Raw genomic sequence first — 19,847 nt, forward strand, 5'->3', positions numbered from 1 at the left:
TTTTTTTTTTTTTTTTTTACAATTATTTTCTTGAGCTTTCCATTTTTTTGATACTAGAACAAGCAAAGGCTGTTTTGGAAACTGTGCTTATTCTTGATGCTTTGTGTCTGGCAAGATATGAACTCACTAGTACCAGGCAGTGATCACATATACCACCCTTACTTCTCCGAAGATCAAATGACCTATGGCTCCACCTCCCTAATCCTTGCCCCTTCTTTAAGCACGCACAACATCCAAGCAAACGAAAGAGATGGTTTCATGGGAATGGAGGGACAACAGAACTATTAATAAGAGCCTATTTTTTATGCTCTTGAAGAAACAGAAGAAAACTGGGAGAAAGATCTTTTAAAAGGGGTGATAAGAACCTCTCTGAGGACTTGGTTATTACCAAATGAAATGTTATCTTCCTGGGAAATGAGAGCGGCCGAGAATCCTACAAAGACAGTCTGCTATTAAAGAGTCTCCTGTTTTCCTTAGTGGTTTCACATGTCTGCCAGTGTTCCTACTTAGAAGTTAAGGGTTCTTGGGCCACATGTCTCGTGGTCCTTTTGCAACCCCCGCAACAATTAATAATGGGTCTAGAGTAGGTGATTTGTTGCTGAATGAATCCGGTTTGGATGCAGGCATCCATCCATCCATTCATTCACTTCCACAACTATTTATTGAGCATGCACTGTGCGCCCAGTACTACACGGATTTGTAGGGGTGGGAGTTGGGGAGAAGCAGCACAGTTTGTTGGACTTTCCATTGCCCTGGGAATTTTTCTACATTTCATGAAGATTACTTCCTGGGATTCCAGTTGTGCTGTGACATTTTGAGATTTGCTCATGAAAACACAAAAGGATGAACACACATAAGCACGTCAAGGAGCACTTTAATAAGCTTTTATCCCAAGTATCCCAGTGAAGCTTCTACTGCAAAATACTTGGGGTTATGCAATGTCTTCCACATTTTCAGTCTATAAAACAATGTCCACTAACACCCCGAAATAGCCGAACATCAGCTCTGCATTGTCGACTTCTTGCCTCCAATTAAAGAAAGAGCTTCTGTGGAACTGGACTTTTCTCAAATGCTCTGTAGTTGGCTTTGGAGCCTCGATTTACATAGTTAACACACATCACTACTTATTACCACTAATGCTGCATTCACAGCATTTCCAGATGGCTTTATGGCTCCAGTGTTGACTATGAAAAAACATGGAGTGAACAGAACAGAAGAACATAGATTAATTAAAGACATTTTGCTGTTACTTTTGGAGTCATGAAATTCTACGACCAACTCTAATCGCTTGTTATTAATGTATATAAATCATAGCCTCCTTGGGACTTCTATCTAAAAATAGACCAAAGTGACTAATGACATCAAGATACATATTAAACTAAAGATCCTTTGCTACATACTTTTAAGTGAGGTATAATTTATATATAGTAACATGCAAAAGTATTTATTTCCTTTATAGTTGTTAAATTTATTTTTATAAAGTTGTTTATAATATTTCTTTATCTTTTAACATCTGTAGGATCTAGATAACATCCCCTCTTTCATTCCATTTTAGCAGGGGCTCTATGGATTACAATATTCATCCTTATTTCATCACAGCTACCATAAGTTAACATTGTACCACTTCTCATATAATGGAAGAACGCTTTACTATTACACTCCCATATAATCTCTGCTCATCCCTGGTGCTATTACTGTCCTATATTCTATTACTACATATGTAATACACTCCAAAATACAGTGTTATCATTTCTCTTAAACAATCAATTATCTCTTAATAAAATTAATTTATCATTTTTTCCCTTCCCCCCACCCTTTGTTTTGTAGATCTAGTTTACACTTGGTATCATTTTCCTTCAGCCAAGAGAATTCCATTATTAGCATTTTCTTTTTGTAGTGCAGATTTGCTGGTGATGATTTTCTGGTTTTTGTTTTCCTGTGAAAATGTCTTAATTTTGCCTTCAATTTTAAGGATATTTTTACTGCATATAGAATTCTAAGTTGACTTTATTATCTTTCACTTCTTTAAAGATACTGATCTTTTGTCTTCTGGATTGAATGTGGTTGTTTTCTGATGAAAAGTGATATTCATTTTTGTTCCTCTGTTTGTACTGTCTTTTCCCCTCCCCCTCTGGCTGGTTTTAAAATTATTTCTTTATTCTGGTTTTTGGAAATTCAGCCATGATGTATGTAAGTGATTTTTTTTTTTTTTTTTTTTTGCATTTGCCCTGCTTGGAGTCTTTCGAGCTTCTTGGATCTGTGTGTGGAATGCCATGATTGGTATTCCAATTACATGTGTATTAGACCACTTGATATTATCCCCCAAATCACAGACCTGGTTTTTCCTACCCCCTCTCTCCATCTTTTCCCTTTTACTCTTTCAATTTAGATAATTTATATTAACTTGTTTTAAAGTTCATTAATCCCTTTTCTGCAGATATTATATTTTTCGGTTTCACAGTTTTCACTTGGTTCTTTATTTTTCTGAATATCTCATGTCTTCCTATATTATATTCACCTTTTCCTATAAATTCTTTAAAATGTTTATAATAGTTCCTAAAAGTCTCTGTCTGCTAATTCCAATAATTGAGTCATCTGTGGTTTGCTTTCATTGCTGTGTTTTTTCTTGATTATGGGTTATATTTTCCTGCGTTTCCCTATTTTTTATTATCTCTTAATTTGTATTTCAGATATTATGCAGAAAAAAGCAGTGGAAACTTAGGTATAATATTGATTTGTTTTGTTTACTTAATGCAGAATGTAAGCTTTTTATCTTGAGGGCCTGGTTATTTAGATTCCTCCTTGAGTTAGGTTGAACTTGGGCTGGGTCACAGCTTCAATTTGAGTGTGTTCCCTGTTATTAGCTCAGCTCCCAGCCTTTTGCCCTGTCTTGCCTTTGTGGTCTTGTCAGTATTTGAGCTGGAAGGCAGTTATATGCAGCTTCATATATTTTTGCTTGACCTTTGGATTTAACCCTGGTAGGACTCCAGAATTTAAGCACCACAAGAATCCATGAGATTATGTAATTTCTCTCTACTTTTCAGCGACTCTCCTACTGCTACTTTCTTGGAACAAAGCAGAGAAGAGATGAGAGTGAGGGGGCAGAATTGTCAGGCTGAGAGATTGTTTTTTTCATTTGGGGCTCTTTCAGATAATCCATCTCTCTGTCACATATTGCTGCCTAAGGTTCCGCTGGCTTTTCTTCCTCTCTGCACAGTCTCTGTCATAGCTGACCTACTTTTCCAATTGCCCATACCAGACCAGGCCTTTACCCCCAAGGATGGAAGCTTCTGCAGATCTCTGCTCAGCTCTAAAGAACTTGTTTCTAATTCAGTTCATCAGTGCTTCCTGTGTGTCTGCTAGCCTCAGAGAAACATATGAATTCTATTTTGCCTGGACTTTTCTGGTTGACCATGGAAATGAAGGTTTCTTCATAGCCTACTACATCCTAACTAGAAGCAGACATACTGTAAAGGCTTTTTCTAAATGTTTGTGACTACACATTTGTCTCCAATCAGGAAGAAAAACACTACAGGCTGATTACTGGCATATAAATATACTCAAGTATTTCTCATCTTAAAAATATTAATCCTCTGTGACCCCACATCCCCCTCTAGCTATTGACCAATGTATTTGCATTTCTCTTCACAACACAACTCTTGAAAAAGTACTCACTTCTGCATTTCCTTGTCTTTCCTGGTGGAGATTTCCTTCAAATGTGGAGAAATCTCTGGCTGTCTTTCATAGGGAATGAGCGAGACTAAAAGATTTGTTACAAGCTCTGTGTGCATGATGGGGCATGCCAATTGGTGGATGACCAGCTTTTGTCAAGGGGCTATTTTGTTGAGGACCTTCAAATATCAGTGTGTGTATCCTTTTTCCCTCTCTGAGATATTTATTTCTACAGAAAAGAAGTTTTCAAACTCTTTTCTTGGGTGTTAGGTCTGGAATTGACAAGGGAGAGAGCTGGAAGTAACAGCATTTGTTATGCAGATGTATCCATTATCTTGGTGTCTGACTATGAAATCATTCTTGTTTAATTTTGCCAGAGAATATATTTCTCTGATGGAGCTAGAGAAGGGGTACTTTTCAGAATGTAGTAGAAGTGGGTGGGTGGTTCTGAAGGGGGAGCTTCCTCAGACAAACTTCTAAACAATATTCCAGTTTTCACCTTGTAGCCCTTTCTTGGCTTTTACAGTATCTGATAGATCCAGGTTTTGAGCTTGCCTGGGTTCTGCAAAGCTACAACACTTGTTCCTCTTCAGCATCTTCTTCTGCAAGAATATATTTGACTTTTCTCCATGCTGCTTACATCATTTGCTACTCTTCTGTCTTCTTTCTGTCCTCATATATAATGTTTTTAAGGTTTAAATATTTCTTAGTTTTCTCGAAGATGGGTTTATGTTTTTGTTTTATACTCTCCTGGTTTGGGGTGCTTTTTTTGTGAGAGAAAGGGCTTAAAATGTCTTTACCCCTCATTTTAAAATTGCAATCCCTTACCTTTCAATCCACTTCGTTCTGACTTTTGTCTCCACAACTCTGCTAAAACTGCTTTTGTCAAAGTCCCCAGCAATCTATACACATTGTCAGTCTACTGGTCACCTCTCTGACTTTATCTTACTCAATCTCTTATAGTGATAGACACAGTTAACCTCTCCTCCAAATGTTTTCTTCTCTTGATTTCCATTACAAGATATTTTCTCTATCTCTCCTATCAGTTGTTCTTTCTCATATTTCTGTGTAGGCTTTTCTTTCTCTTTAGTACTTTAAAGATTGAAGTGAAACAACTCAACAAGATCCCCCCATTCTTACACTTACAGTTTTTAGGTCATCTCATTCTTCCCATGATTTCAGTACCTCTTGATGGGGCATGGAATTTGGAGGAAGATAGACTTGGAATTAAATCTTAGTAATGCCGCTTCCTAGGCATGTCAGCTTTTAAATTTCTCAAATGTAAAATAAAAGTATGCAACTATAAGATCTACCAGTTACCTTCCAGATCAGAATGGTGCATCTGGTTTTATATGGGACCAAAGAGTGAGTAGAAACAGAACCTAGGCATCTTCTGGGAAGCGGAGAGGCCACACTTGGCAGGTATAAGTGTCTATCATGTGACACAGGGTCAAGTGCTGACCAGTAACTGAAGTTCACTAAGAGGAGCCCATCTAAGAATTTCCAAAGGTTGTAGCCCAAGCTGGCAGAAAGGACAGGTGTGATGGTTTAAACACAGGGCAATGTGATGAATTTCTCCAAACAAACTCCTCTTTAGGCAATTCTATTTTGGTTGGTTACTCATTCGTGCAGTGGTGTTCACCATGCAGTTTCCTGTGCAATTTGGCTTTTGGACAAATCTCATTAAGACCTTCCCCATCACTAACACTTTTCCCCAGTTGAGACGTATTTTGCAGGAGATGGGAGTGGTGGAAAGTGGGCTCTATTCAGGATTTCCCAAATATATAACTTTTTCATATGGGAATCTTCAGTTTCATGCTCCTCTTAGTTCAATAGGGATGGGTCTCTCCTGGTGCTGATGGCATCTAAAATGGTCAGGTTGATGTACTTGAGCTCGGTATTACTAACCACAATGAGTATTTGGAGGGGCATAGAATAGAGTGGCACTCTGCCAAGTCCTCTGTAACAGAGACGTTGGAATCCAGAGTCATCTTCTTAAATGGAAGCTGAAAATGAATAGCCCTAGCGTAGATGATAGGCAAGGATCATCTGCTTTTGTCAGATCATATCTCTTTTGCATAGGCTGGTGGAAGCAGCAGTTCTCTCCAAAGACAGGACTTCCCTGTCACCCATTGGAGCAATATTGGGCTGGAGGTGGGAGTAAGTAGGGGTATACTAAGTTCATACCAGATAATCCAACCCGCAAGTCATATGTGGACACAGTCCGTTTGAAAAGGAGAGCTGGAGGATGAGACAAGATGTTGGGAGGATGTGAGGCAATGAGAACTCTTATAAGTCACTAGTGGGACTGTACATTGGTGCATATCCTCTAGAGGACAATTAAATCATGCCTAGTAAATTTACATATTCACATACTATAAGACGTAGCAATTCAATCCCTAGTTATATTATCATAAAGAAATTCTTGCTTCCGACTTCCGAGGAGACAGGTATAAAAATGTTAATTGAAACTTGTTTATAACAGCAAAATGTTAGAAACAAACTATCTATCAATAAGAGAAGAGTTAAGTACACGATGATACATTTTTACAGTAAGATGGAAAAGAAAAGTACACATTAGTTAAAATGAACCACACATAGTTATATGTATCTACATAGAAAAAGTCTCAAAAACATGATATTAATCATAAAAAGCAAGTTCAAGAAAAACACATACAATACGATCATTTATTATAAAGTTTTACATGCAAAAATATATTGTTCCTGAGCATATAAAAATATACAACATCCATTAAAATTATAAACCCCAAATTCAGGATAGTGATTATCTCTAGTGAAGAAAGAGAAATGGAAGTATACGCAAGGCAGGTGAATGTCTGTAACATTTAATTCATAAACATTGGTGGATAATGACAGTTCATAATCCATTTTTGCATACTTTTGTTACACTAGAAATACTTAATAATTTAAAAAATTGTTAAGGATGAGTAGCAGAGGCCGAACCTTCAGTTAACAAGGAAGCCCTCAGAGCCTACTGAAGGCAGCACTAAATCTAAGGCTCAAGTCCCCTCTCTGGAGGCCAAGGGGCTAAGAGTTAGGTGATGTACAGGTGAGGTGTTTCAGTTGTGGAGCTGCCTGATGTAGACCAATACTTAGGTTGTTTTTGTTTGGCCACAAATAATTTGTTAGTTTTGGCTATCTAGCTTAAGATACGAGAACTCTACCTATCATTCTTTAATTCCGCTGACTACTTCTGAAGTTTGCCTTGCTGGCTTCATCCAGACAAGAATGTTTTTGAATGCTACTCTGTTAGTTTTTATCCTTTAAACATATTTGCCACAGGAGGGATAGTAGGTGAGGAAGGGAAGTAACATTTCTTGAGTATCTATGCTGTGCCAGGGTCTCTGCTGGGCATTTTTCATGCATTCATTCACAAAAGCCTCACACAACATATGGTAGGAATTATCTTCATTATACATGTGAAATAACAGATTCAGTGGTGTGCAGTAACAGGTGTGTGCTGGTGGAGCCCAGATTGTAACCCAGACTGATCCTGGTACAAAGTCTGTATTGCTTCTATTACATTGGTGGCGTCCAAACTAGGTACAGGACAGTGTACTGTACACAAATACATAAATATATGTATACATACATATATTTATGTATGTATACATTATGTATGTATATTGTATGTATATATTTATGTATGTATGTATATATTTATATGTGTATATATTTATATATTTGTACATATATATGTCTATGTACTATATATGTCTGGACTATAAATAGTATTCTAAAATTTGAGAAAGAATTCAACATGATTTTTATATAAAATCAAACACTGGCACAATCTGGAACAGAATATAAACACACGTGCATTTTTAAGATGAAAGGATGTTGAAGACATTTTTTCACTTTTCGATGAGCCACTTCAAACTATACCCTAGGACCCTAAGGTACAGTACTTTCTTCTACAACGGGGTTCCCTAGAGGATGAGTGTGAGAAGCACTGGGCCACATTACTCTCCAAATCAGTCTGTTCCCAGAGCTGCTGAATTGCTTCAAGGTGGGTTCTTTTTACCATTATTGAAACTCAGTATGAGGAGCCTTAGACAGCTTCCTCTAGAAACAGTGCCTGTGGCCTCCTGCCTGGAAGAAGTCTCGCTAGAACTACCAGACAAAGGAAACACTAACTTTTATGTGGCCTCATGCTGAAGCACTATTTTCTACCTAAATCCCTCTGTATGGGGTTAGATTGGCTAAATGTTAAAAACTTCAGAAAAGGACATAAGCCAGGGAGTTTGGGGACTCATTCTTCGAACAACTGTTAGATGTGCTGTGATGCTTTGAGTAGAGTGAGTCGAAGAGGATTCGGAATAATTCCTCAGCTGTTTGTTAAAACCCCAACAACTACAATAGTAACAACAGCACTTACTATATGTCTGGCATTGTTAATCCTTCCAGCAGTTCTATGAGTTAGGGACTATCATTCTATTCATTTTACAGATAAAGAAACAGAGGCACAGAGAGGTAAGAAGCTTTCTCATGGACTCAGACCCCATGATATTATCTCTCAATCAACAGGACAAAAGAATAAATAAATGCTCCACTTTATTTCTCTTAATTCTGTAATCAAAACTTTTTGTACCTAAATGAATAGTATCTCAAAATGGAATGAATCCAGGTTCTTTCAAGCACAAAGTATCTGAAGACTTTTTTTCTCTTTTAGTGTTAAATTTAGAAAAGATTTTAGAACTATGTCTCTTGGTAATGACAGCCTATAATCATTCTGCTCCAGGAATCGAGCGATGTGTTCAGAGTATGTCATTTTCCCCTGTGACACTAATGGCAAAACCACACTCCCGACCAAACCAAAGGATGACTGAGAAGGATAGAGAAGTGTGGTCTCTTGGTTTCCACTCAGCAGTTTGAGCCAAGCGTTCTTGGCTTTCACTCCAACTTCTTAAGCAATAAGCGAGATACTTAACCTCTTAACCCCATCTGTGAAATGCTGATGCTACCCTTTTACCTCTTTGTGAGAAGTATTTCCAAGCTGACGTTAAAAGGCCATGAAGAACAAATGTGTAGAGAGCATATGCTTTCAGGGAACTGTTTTCTGGAAGAAGTCAGAGAGTCAGGGGTGGTGAATTATGTATTCTTGGATTTGTTTTTAATTTAAAACTATATGTAATGGTAAAATTGTGGGAAACCCTATAGCACAGTGATTGAGGGTGTGGACACTGGAGCCATGACAATTGGGTTCAAATCCAGGTTTCTATACTTTTACAGTGGAGTGACCTTCAGCCTTCTCTGAGTATCCTCATCTCTCTATATAATTTAATAATTATAATACATATAATAAATAATATAATTCCCATAACAACCCTACAAGGTAGATATTATCATTTCCTCTTATTATAGTTGAGAAAAGTATTCTAGGTTATTGGTACATAATAAACCATTAATAAAAGATTATAAACAGACTAATAACACACATGCAGAGGTATTTATGCATTTGTACATATAGATTGGTTGCTTCCACTTAAGTATAGCACAGATAAGAAACAGAAGACAGCAGCATGCACACGCATGCAGTGAATAGGTTAGGCTATTTAATATAGCAGAAAAAAACTCACTGGATTTAAATTTTTTAATTTTGTGAGTTAAAAAATAAATTCTACTGCCACTGACTACTTATATGAATCTAAGCAAATAATTCAATCTCTCTGAGAATGATTTTTTAGCAGTGAAATAAAGTCAGTGGGTTGGATAAGACATAATTCTTTGACTCGTTGTGTTATGCTTTGTTTTATAATCTTGCAACGGTTAGATGAAAGGTGAAATTTCTGGTGAAAGACAGTGATCTGGGTTTATCTACACATTCTAACTCCCGCTTTTCTTTCCAAACTGCTGTAGAAACAGCTAAACTAGTATAATAGGAGAATATGTTTTTCCCTGCTGGAAAATTGGTAAAGACACTATACATATGCCAGACAGCAGAAGAATTTTTGTAAAAATTAGAGCTACTGAGATAAGGATGAAAGAAGATCTATCAAGCTGGAATTCCAGAACATGAGAAGAAAAACCTGTGGTTGATGATGGGACAGGTTTTTAACACAGTGATACAAAGTCTACACCTGACCATCTTCCTTTGATTTCAGCTTTCTTCTTACCTTGGATGCACGACTGGGTCTCTACCCTTTCCGAGAAAAAATTACACTATGCACATCTAAACTTTCCCATCTTCTTTAGCTTGGGATCTTCACATCTTCAACAAAGATTTGCATGATCTTTGACAGAACTCACACCAAAACTCAGTACTGAAAAATCTAGTTGTTTCTCTTTTAGGTCGCTATACTAAGGAAATGTCTCAGACATTGGAAAGAAGAGGACCACTTAGAAGAATTTGAGAAAATTTCCCCTTTGAAGCAAACTCATATAAAAAGTATTAAGCAACTATAATTCATATTTATGATGAAGATATTCCACCTCTAACACGATGGCATGGTGCCACAAACACACACAAAAAGAAAAAATCAGGAAAGTATTCATAAGGTTGAGAGATATTATTTGTCAGTTAAAAAAATGATACTGAAAACTATAAGACAAATGAAAGAAATTAAAGGCATAAATAAATAGAAAGACAGCCTGTGTTTATGGATTGGAAGACTTAATATTATTAAGATGGCAATACTACCCAAAGTGATCTATAGACTCAATGCAAACACTATTAAAATTCCAATGGAATTTTTTGCAGAAATAGAAAAACATCATAAAATTTATATGAAATCTAAAGGGATACTAAATAGCCAAAACAATCTTGATAAAATACAAAAGTTGAAATACTCAGACTTTCTCACTTCAAAACTACTGTAAAGCTGCAGTAATCAAAAGAGCATGGTACTAGCATAAGGACAGACGTATAGACCAGTGGAGTATAATAGAGAACCCAGAAATAAAAGTTTGCATATATGGTCAAGTGATTTACGACAAGGGTGTCAACCATCCAATGAGGAAAAGACAAACATTGCTGAGAAAACTAGATATCCATTTTAACAAACATTGCTGAGAAAACTAGATATCCATTTGCACAAAAATGAAGGTGGACCCTTATTTTAAACCATACACAAAAATTAACTCAAAATGGATCAAGAATCTAAATATAAGCACTAAAACTATAAAACTCTCAGAAAAAAAAACAGGGGAAAGCTTCATGACATTGGGTTCGGCAATGATTTCTTGGGCTGTGATACCAAGTACAGGCAAAAAAAAAAAGAAGAAAAATAGATAAATTGGACTTCATCAAAATTAAAAACTTTTGTGTATCAAAGGACACTATCAATGGAGCAAAAATGTAACCATAGAATGGGAGAAAATATTTGTAAAACATATATCAGATAAGAGATTAATATCCAGATTATATAAAGAACTCTTAGAATTCAACAGCAATAGAAAAAGACCCAATTAAACAATGGGCAAAGGGCTTGAATAAACATTTTCCACAGAAGATATACAAATGTATCATTAAGCACTCGAAAAGATACTCAACATCACTAATCACTAGAGAAATACAAATCAAAACCACAATGAGATACCATTTCATACCCATTAGGATGGCTGTTATAAAAAACAAAGGAACAGAAAACAATAGGTGTCCGAAAAAATGTGGAGATATTGGAATTCTTGTGGATTGCTGGTAGATATGTAAAATGGCGCATCCACTGTGAAAAACAGTATTACAGTTCCTTGGAAAATTAAACATAGGATTACCATATAATCCAGCAATTCCATTCTAAGTATATGCTCAAAAGAATTGAAAGCAGAATCTTGAAGATATTTATATCCCAATATTCATAGCAGAATTATTTGCAATAGCCAAAAGACAGAAACAACCCAAATGCCCACTGACAGATGAACAGCTAAACAACACATGGTATGTACATACAATGGAATATCATTCTCCCTTAAAAAGGGATGGAATTCTGATACATGCTACAACACAGATAGACCTTGAAAACATGTTAAGTAAAATACACCATACACAAAAGGACAAATACTATGTGATTCCACTGACATGAGGTGTCTAGAATAGACAAATCCAGAGAGATAAAAAGTAGAATAAAGGTTGCCAGGAAATGGCGGACTTTCAGTTTGGGATGATGAAAAATTGTGGAGATGGATGTGGTGATGGTTGCACAACTTAATGCCACTGAATTGCATGCTTAAAAATGTTTTAAGTAGTATGTTTTATGGTATGTCTATTTTATTATAATTTTAAAAATGCAATGGAAGCCATGAACAGTAAGTTGAATACTGCAAAAATAAAACAAAACAACTTAAATTGGTGAATTACGGGACCAGAGCAAAACATTCTCTAAGAACTCAAAGAAAAATGATTGAGATTTATAATAGAATAAATTATAATAGAATAAAAAATAGAATTATAATAGAATAAAATTATATAATAGAATAAAAAAGAGATGTTGGATAGATTCAAGAATATAATGGACAAGAAAAAGTCATATAAAAGGAATAATAGAAAAAATTTCTTTAGCTGAAGAAGTTTATTAAGTTGTTGGATAGAATAGCTCAAGTCTTATACAAAGTATTGTACAAAATTAATAAGAGGACACACACTTAGATATATTCTCTTGACTTTTTTTTAATTCCAAAGATAAAGAAAAGAATTTTCTTACAAGCACCTAGGAGAAAACAACTATCCACAAAGCAGAAATGTACTAAATTGGCAACCTTCCTTTTTGAAATATGCAATATAGAATAGAATATATGCAAGTTGACTTTGTGTTACTGTCTCCAGTAAATTTAGGAGTAAAGATAATCAGGATATAATAACTTTATATTTAATTAAAATATTTACCTAGAGGTAAATAACAACAATTCTCAAATAAGTTGGGACTCAGAAAGGTTAATATTTATATAATCTCTAGGAAAATTTTACCTGAAAAAAAGACTCAGCCAACTGAGAAATCAAAATAAATAAATAAATAAAAATAAATAAAAACTTCAAGTACTAAAAGGAAATATATGTACGTGTGTGTGTATTTATAGAATATAATGCAAATATTTCTTAAGAAATTCAACTAGGAGAATAGATATTACTTAATTCTTGCCATTATAAAGACAAGTAAAATTCATTGGGAACTCTTACTGGAGGAAAAATAAAATTAAACTCTTTTAAATTACACTATCAAATCACTGGTGAAAAATTAAATTTCAAAGGAGGGTAAAGATAAATGGGAGGACAAAGATAATGAGAAAATTAAAAAAAAATAGTTATAATATTATTTTTGAACAAAAGACTTAAAAAGCATTAAATATGAGAAATATGTTATTTTATGTTGATTGGAAATATATTCCAAAATGAAAACATATATTAGATAAATAATATGATGTAAATTATAAAGCAATGTGTTAGAAATTCAAATAAAACAGTCATGGTAAAAAGTTTTAAAATATTCCTCTGTCTTCACAGATCATGTAAACAAAAATTTAAAATATTTGATAAATTAAATTAATATATTTCTTATATAAAACTTTTTATTCATCAAAATATGCATATTTTCTAACACTTATGGATGATAAAGAAAAATTAATCATAAAATAGTCCACCAACAAAAATTAATAATTTTTAAAAGTAGAAATTATATAAACTACACTTTCTGAAAAGATGCAATGACTCTAGAAATTAAGAAAAGTATAAAAAATAAAGATTATGTGTAAATTGTGAAAAACTTTGTAAATCATATTAAATAAAATATAAAATTATAAATGTAAACCGTTTAGAGATTAATAATAATGAGAATAGTACATGTCAGAGTGTAAGAGATTCAACAAGGATGAGAGTTAGAGTATAATTTATTTTCATAATAGCTTTCATTGCTAAATAAGAAATAATAAAATATAATAAATAAACTTTCAATTCAAAAAGCCAGAAAAAGAGATGAAATAAAAGATAGGAAGCAGAAGACAGGAATTAATAAGAGTAAAAGAATAAGATAATCAATCATAAAACAAAACAAATATACAAAAGGTAATGGATGAATAAATTTAAGAGACAAACCATTGAGTAATTTGAATGGGAAAATAAGAGAAAAAAATATCAATGAAAATATCAATACACTGGTAATTTCTACCACTTCTCAAGGTAGAAAATATGATAACAATAAGTTACATAAGAATTTGAGATAATTGTCAAAGAACTTTTTAAATAGCAATTTAGATTTAGATGGTTTTCTTCTGAGTTCTATCAAACCTTGAACAAACGTGTACTGTCTGTATAGTTAAGATATTCCATATGACATATGAAAAGACTGCCAATTCATTTTTCCAAACTCACATAATCCATTTGCCCCAAGACTGACAAAGACAGTATAAAACTCTCAAATACTCTTAATATTAAATATTGATAAGCAATATCTTCAGGCTTATAGTAAATCAAATCCAGAAATACAATAAAAGAACAAACCATGATAACTAAAATTTATTCTAGGAATGTAAGCTTAGTTTTTCATGAGGAAATCTTTTGATTTAAAATTTTCAAATGGACAGGACAAAGAAAATAAAAGAAGAGAGCTACAATTATCTTGATATGACTAAAGGGCATTTAATAAAACATTTATTAAATGCCCTTTAGTCATAATATTTAATATTTATTTCATATCAAAATTTTTATGGCAGAACCATTCCTTAATATAGTAGATAAAATATCTCTATGAAGTCAATATCCGATAAGTACATAATTGTGAAACAAATCATTCCCATTAAAGTCTGAAAATTTTAGCCAATGTAGTAAGATACACAAAAAGAAAAAATAACTATAAATATTAGAAAAGAGAACAACAGTTATCATTCATTACAAATAAAACAACCATCTTATTAGAAAACTGCTCCAGAATTTACTGGTAAAGTATTAGAACTAATAAAATGTTTCATTAAAATGATGAGAGAAGACATAAATCTACAATACCAATAGTTTTCTACTAACCAACATTTCTTAACTATTTTGAGGGCATAGGCCTCTTCTGATGTAAACTATAATCTCTTTGACTTGCAAATTTTAAAAATAATTTAATGCAGTTTAATAAAACCTCCCCAAATTAACTGCTCTATAGTGAACAATAATTTAGAAAATACAACGGAAAAAAATATAATCACAATGGAAGCAAAAACTTTAAAATGCTTAGGAATAAACTTAACAAACACTGTATGAGACTTATCTGAAGAAAATAACAAAATCTTACTGAGGGACAGAGTGAATTGAAATATCTTTAAGAAAATAGATACAATAAAATGCAATGCCATTTGCTAAGGTTATTTCATACTTTTCATACAATTCAAGTGAAAATCACAAGAACATTTTGAACAAAAAATAGTTATTTAAAATGCATATGGTAGGAAAAAAAGATCTACTAAAGACAAGGTAGATTTTCGCCCAAGCTTAGAAGTGAGTAAGGACTGGTTTTCCAGATGTTAAAACTAATTAAAATACATAATGTAGTTCTAGTGTAGGAACAGACAGAAATGCATTTTATCAGAATAGAAAACCCACAATGGGCCCACGTCTATGAAAGTTTAACTTTTCAAGTTGGTAGTAAAAGGTTTTTCAGCAAATGATATTGAAAAAACTTGCTAAGTACTTCAAGAAAAAAAAAGTCTTATCTTGGCTTTATACCATACACCAGAATAAATTCTAGAAGAAATAATGATCTAAATGTTAACAAAAATTACAGAAAACACTTTAAGTAAAAGTAGTCATAAAAAGCACAATAGCGGTCCAATCACAATTATGAATACTGAAGCTTAATTTCTGAATAAAATATACAATATACTAGAATTCAGCATGATATTAAAATAACATATTACAAGCAAGTGTAATCAGACATGCAGGAATGATTCAATATTTAAAAATCTTCTTAATGCATTTCACTGTATTAGTAGATTAAAGAAAAAGTATAATCATCTCAATAGATGCCAAAAATGCATTTGATTAAATTTAATATCTATTCCTGATTTCTTTTAAAGAGTTGGACTTCCTTGACGTGATCTCATTTCCAATGATGAAACACTTGAAGTATTCAATTAAGATCAGGAAAAGATATCCAGGGAGTTTTCAGGGAATCATATGTAGTAGCTAACACTAAAATAATGAATTCTAGTAGTACTTAAATAACATATCCTTTATTATGCTAAGGAAAAAAACCTAAAAAAAGGCGTTACAATTTGTCAATTGCTTTGCAACCTGATGAAGCTAAGAAATCTTGGAAGAACAAGATGATGTAATGCAAAGCACATGAGTTGGACCAAATCCAGAATCTGGAATCATAATACTAGTTCTGTCATTTTTATTATTTAACCTTAGCAAGTTATCTAAATTCTCTGAATTTCAATGTTGTTATCTGTAGAATTAAAGTAATAGAAGGTGAGATGGGCTAAACTTGCCCCTGGCTACTTCTTGCTAGTTATAACAAAACTTTGGACAATATAAAAAAGCAAACATATGAGTAAACAAAGCAGGTGAATTGAGAAAGGTAGTTAAAACCTGGAAAATAACCCACACAAAGATGAATTTCAAATTTTCCTATTTTCTCTCATATCTTACACCTGAGGGTGGGTCCCAGTACATGGCAGTGGCCTGGGATGTTACCTAAAAAGCCCAGAAAGACCCCACATCTTAGCACCCCTATCTGCTGTGGTTCAAAGAGTATGGAGGGAATTTCCATTTTTATTTCTTTTTTATTATTCCTGGCTTTGTCCCAAGGGTGGCCTCAGTAGAGAACTGCATGCAGCAATGTAGTGGCCCGGAATCCAAGAGAAACCCCACTTTCTTGCTAGAGGACTTGGAAAGGGGGGCCTCAGTGGGAAAGATAGTATTGAAGAATCTTGGAGAGGAGAGAGCTGGAAGGAGATCCCTCTAATTTTGTGTATGAAGCTGTAGAAGTCCCTGGTTCATCTCTGAGCTGCACATGTGTAAGGTAGACCCAATGCAGCTTAGCAAAGCCTTTGAAAATGGAATCAAAATAAAAACCACCACCCACAGAAGAAGAAATAGAACCTGTGGTCTGAACCTAGCCGAGGTGATTTCTTACTAAAGCTAACAAAGAAAAAAAAAATCAACATTCTTCAGAGAATTTGAATATCACTCAAAGTCTAAAAAATTACTTGACATATGAAGCACCTAGAATATGTGACAAATTCTTAAGGGAGAAGACAAGTAAGATGCCAACTCTGAGATGTTGGAATTATCAAAGAATTTAAAGCATTTATAATAACTACGTTGCATGAAGTAAAAGTAAACACACTTGAAATAAATGGAAAGATAAGAGTTCTCAGCAGAGAAATAAAAAATTTAAAAAGAACCAAATAGATACTTTAGAACTGAAAAACACAGTATCTGCAGTAAAAAATTAAATGGGTGAGCTCAACAGCAGAATGAAGATGATGGAGGAGTTGATGTATATGAATTTTGACCAATAGAAATGATGTAATCTGAAGAACAGAAGAAAGACTGAAAAAGAACTAAAAACGGACATGTGGAATAATATCAAAAAAACTTAACATTTGTGCCACTGGAGTCCCAGGAGAGGAGAAAATGACTAGTGTTGAAAAATATTTGAAAAACAATGGCTGTAAATCCCCCAAATTTGACAAACGACATAAATTTATAGATTCAAGAAGCTCAGAAAAGCCAAAATAGGATTAACTCAAAGAAAACCATGCCCAGACATGTCATAATCAAACTGCTGAGAATTAAAGATAAAGAAAAAAAAACTTGAAAGTAGTTAGTGAAAAATGGCATATTACATATAAAGCAATGAAGCAAATGACGACAGAGATCCCATTGGAAATTGAAGTAATAACGGTTATATAGGAATAGATAAGAAACAATATGTAAAATGCTTATTAGCAGATAAAAGACACAAATGATAGGTATTATTATTCTAATAGTAAATCTACATCTCAGCATATCATGTTTATTTTCCATTCTATTCAATCTTCCTATGGTTTACCCCTATGTGAATTTGATACCAAGAATTGGATGCAAATATACCTTTGATATTATTTCTTTTGATTATCCAAAATCTTTTGCTCTTCTTGAAATGAGAGTCTCTGTCAATTCATGTCTTGTTTTTAAACGAGTTTTTTAAACTCTGAGTTCTCTCAATTATTATGTAAGTATAATAATGCGTCTTTTATTGTCTTATAGAGATATTGTGAAGATCAACTGAGATACAGAGAAAAATATACAAATTCCTGTGACAACTAAAACAGTTGAAGTCATATATTTCAGAAACAGTACCGGCTTGGAAGTTCTGAAAGCCTAAATCTTTTAGCCAATCTCATGAGAAAGTATTTTAGAGAGATGGCTTGCCCACATTTTTTCATAGGCTGATAAGGTTAGGGACGTGTTAGTGAAACACGTCATGCTTTGTCAGCTGACCCATAGATTAGACTAAGCAGTCACCACATGAAACTCATATAGCTTTTAGCAAGGCATTTCTGGCTGTTGTTTAATGCATCTTCGGCCCTTAAATATTAAATGTTGCTTCTAGGAAACTAGAGATCTAACCTGCCTTCTCATTGGCACGGGAAATGAGTAGTGAAGTGAAGGAACAAAAAATTAGATTCGAAGTAAGATTCAGATGAACTACCATAACTAAAATGGGTCTGAAAGCCTAGGCATTGTAATTGTTTGCAAATCCGTGACCCACCTCTGCCTTCCCCAACTTCTAAGAGGCTGAGAGCAGCAGAACACAACATATGTGTGAACTTGGTCTCTTGGCCAAACTCAGGCACAGAGTGAATGGAGTTGGCATGAAGTAGCACCAGGCAGCCTCGAGTTGTAGGAAGGTGTGAAGAATGCGTGAGAGGAGAGTTTTCTCTGAATAAAAGACACCTCCGCATAAAGGATGTCATCATACAAAGACTGAGAGATTGGGAGTCTGGAATATAGCTCATAGGCTAGAGGCGAGTTTCTCAGAGGTTCTTAAAATCCTTGGCCAATATTGAAGGAAAGTACACCGGTTTCTTGGGCTTTATAATTCTTTGTTTAATTTTAACATAAGGCAGAAAAATAGAGTGAAAAAATGCAGAGCCTGCATCTAGTGTGAGTTACCCTTATGAACAGGATATGGCCTCCGTTTCTCCTTCTGTTAATAAGGAATAAGAAACTCCTATTTTTAAAATGGGGTTTCTGTACATCTCATGCATGTGTGCATATAATAGATATTGCTGAAAGAGAAACAGGATTTGAAAACTTCTATATAGCATGGTGTATTCTTTTTGTTACAGATGGGAAACAAAGACATGGAGCCAAATGGGGACTAGCTCAGATTTGCTGTCAATGCAAAATCCAGAATACCTGACTCCGTCCCATTAGTCCTGCTCTCAGTTATAGAAGAACGTTATGGAATAAAGTCTTCCTGCCCACCCCATACTTGTTCTCCCTCTTTTCCTTTTTCCAGCATGTACACACATAAGTCTGCCGACAGTCCCACATGTGTCCCCCCACGGTGCTTCTATCCTGTGGATCATGACACTTTTTAAAAAGTAGGCAAACAAACAAATAATAAAAAGTAGATGAAGTGTCATTAACTCAGGAAAACTGTCATCTCCACTCCCAATATATCATCCTAACTATGAATAAATTGACACGTCTCCATTATTGTTAGTTTTAATCTGCAAGTGGTAAAATCCAAAATAATATTTTGTTATCTGGGTCTAACTAATCTTTTTATGTCAACACATTTCCATACCTGATTTAAATTTCCTTTTATTTTGTGGTACCATAAACTCTTCCTTTCTATCTCCTGATTTAGTAATTATATATGATACTATTTCACATTCTTCTCTCACAGTCTGCTTATTATATTTCTGAAACCTTAATCCACAAAACAAATCTAATTTAAATAAATGAAAATATAGTCCCCTAAGAATTTGATTTGTTAACATTTTGCTCCAAGTTAGCAGATCGAGTCATCAGTTAAATGTAAGATTTACCTTAACGTGATTTAGTCATTTATAATATTTCACCAACATCAGGAAATTCTATCAAAGTCATCACAGAGTAAACTAGCAGATAGGTCAATGTGCAAAGTTCAAGGCTTAAGTAAAAAGAGAGAACCATTGGATTAAAAAGTACAATAAGTCAAGGTTGGCACTAGAGCAGAAATATGAGAACTACTAAAGAAAAG

At 34.1% G+C, this 19,847-nt stretch overlaps 1 protein-coding gene across 2 annotated transcripts in view; it reads right to left on the reverse strand.

Annotated features, from left to right (window-relative positions):
- ANTXR1 (anthrax toxin receptor 1) overlaps positions 1–19,847 on the reverse strand; it is a 112,277-nt gene that overhangs the window by 60,728 nt on the left and 31,702 nt on the right. The gene's annotated exons all lie outside the window — the stretch shown is intronic.

Source organism: Pteropus vampyrus, unplaced genomic scaffold, assembly GCF_000151845.1.
Source record: "Pteropus vampyrus isolate Shadow unplaced genomic scaffold, Pvam_2.0 Scaffold113, whole genome shotgun sequence".
In the NCBI taxonomy this organism is placed as follows: Eukaryota; Metazoa; Chordata; class Mammalia; order Chiroptera; family Pteropodidae; genus Pteropus; species Pteropus vampyrus.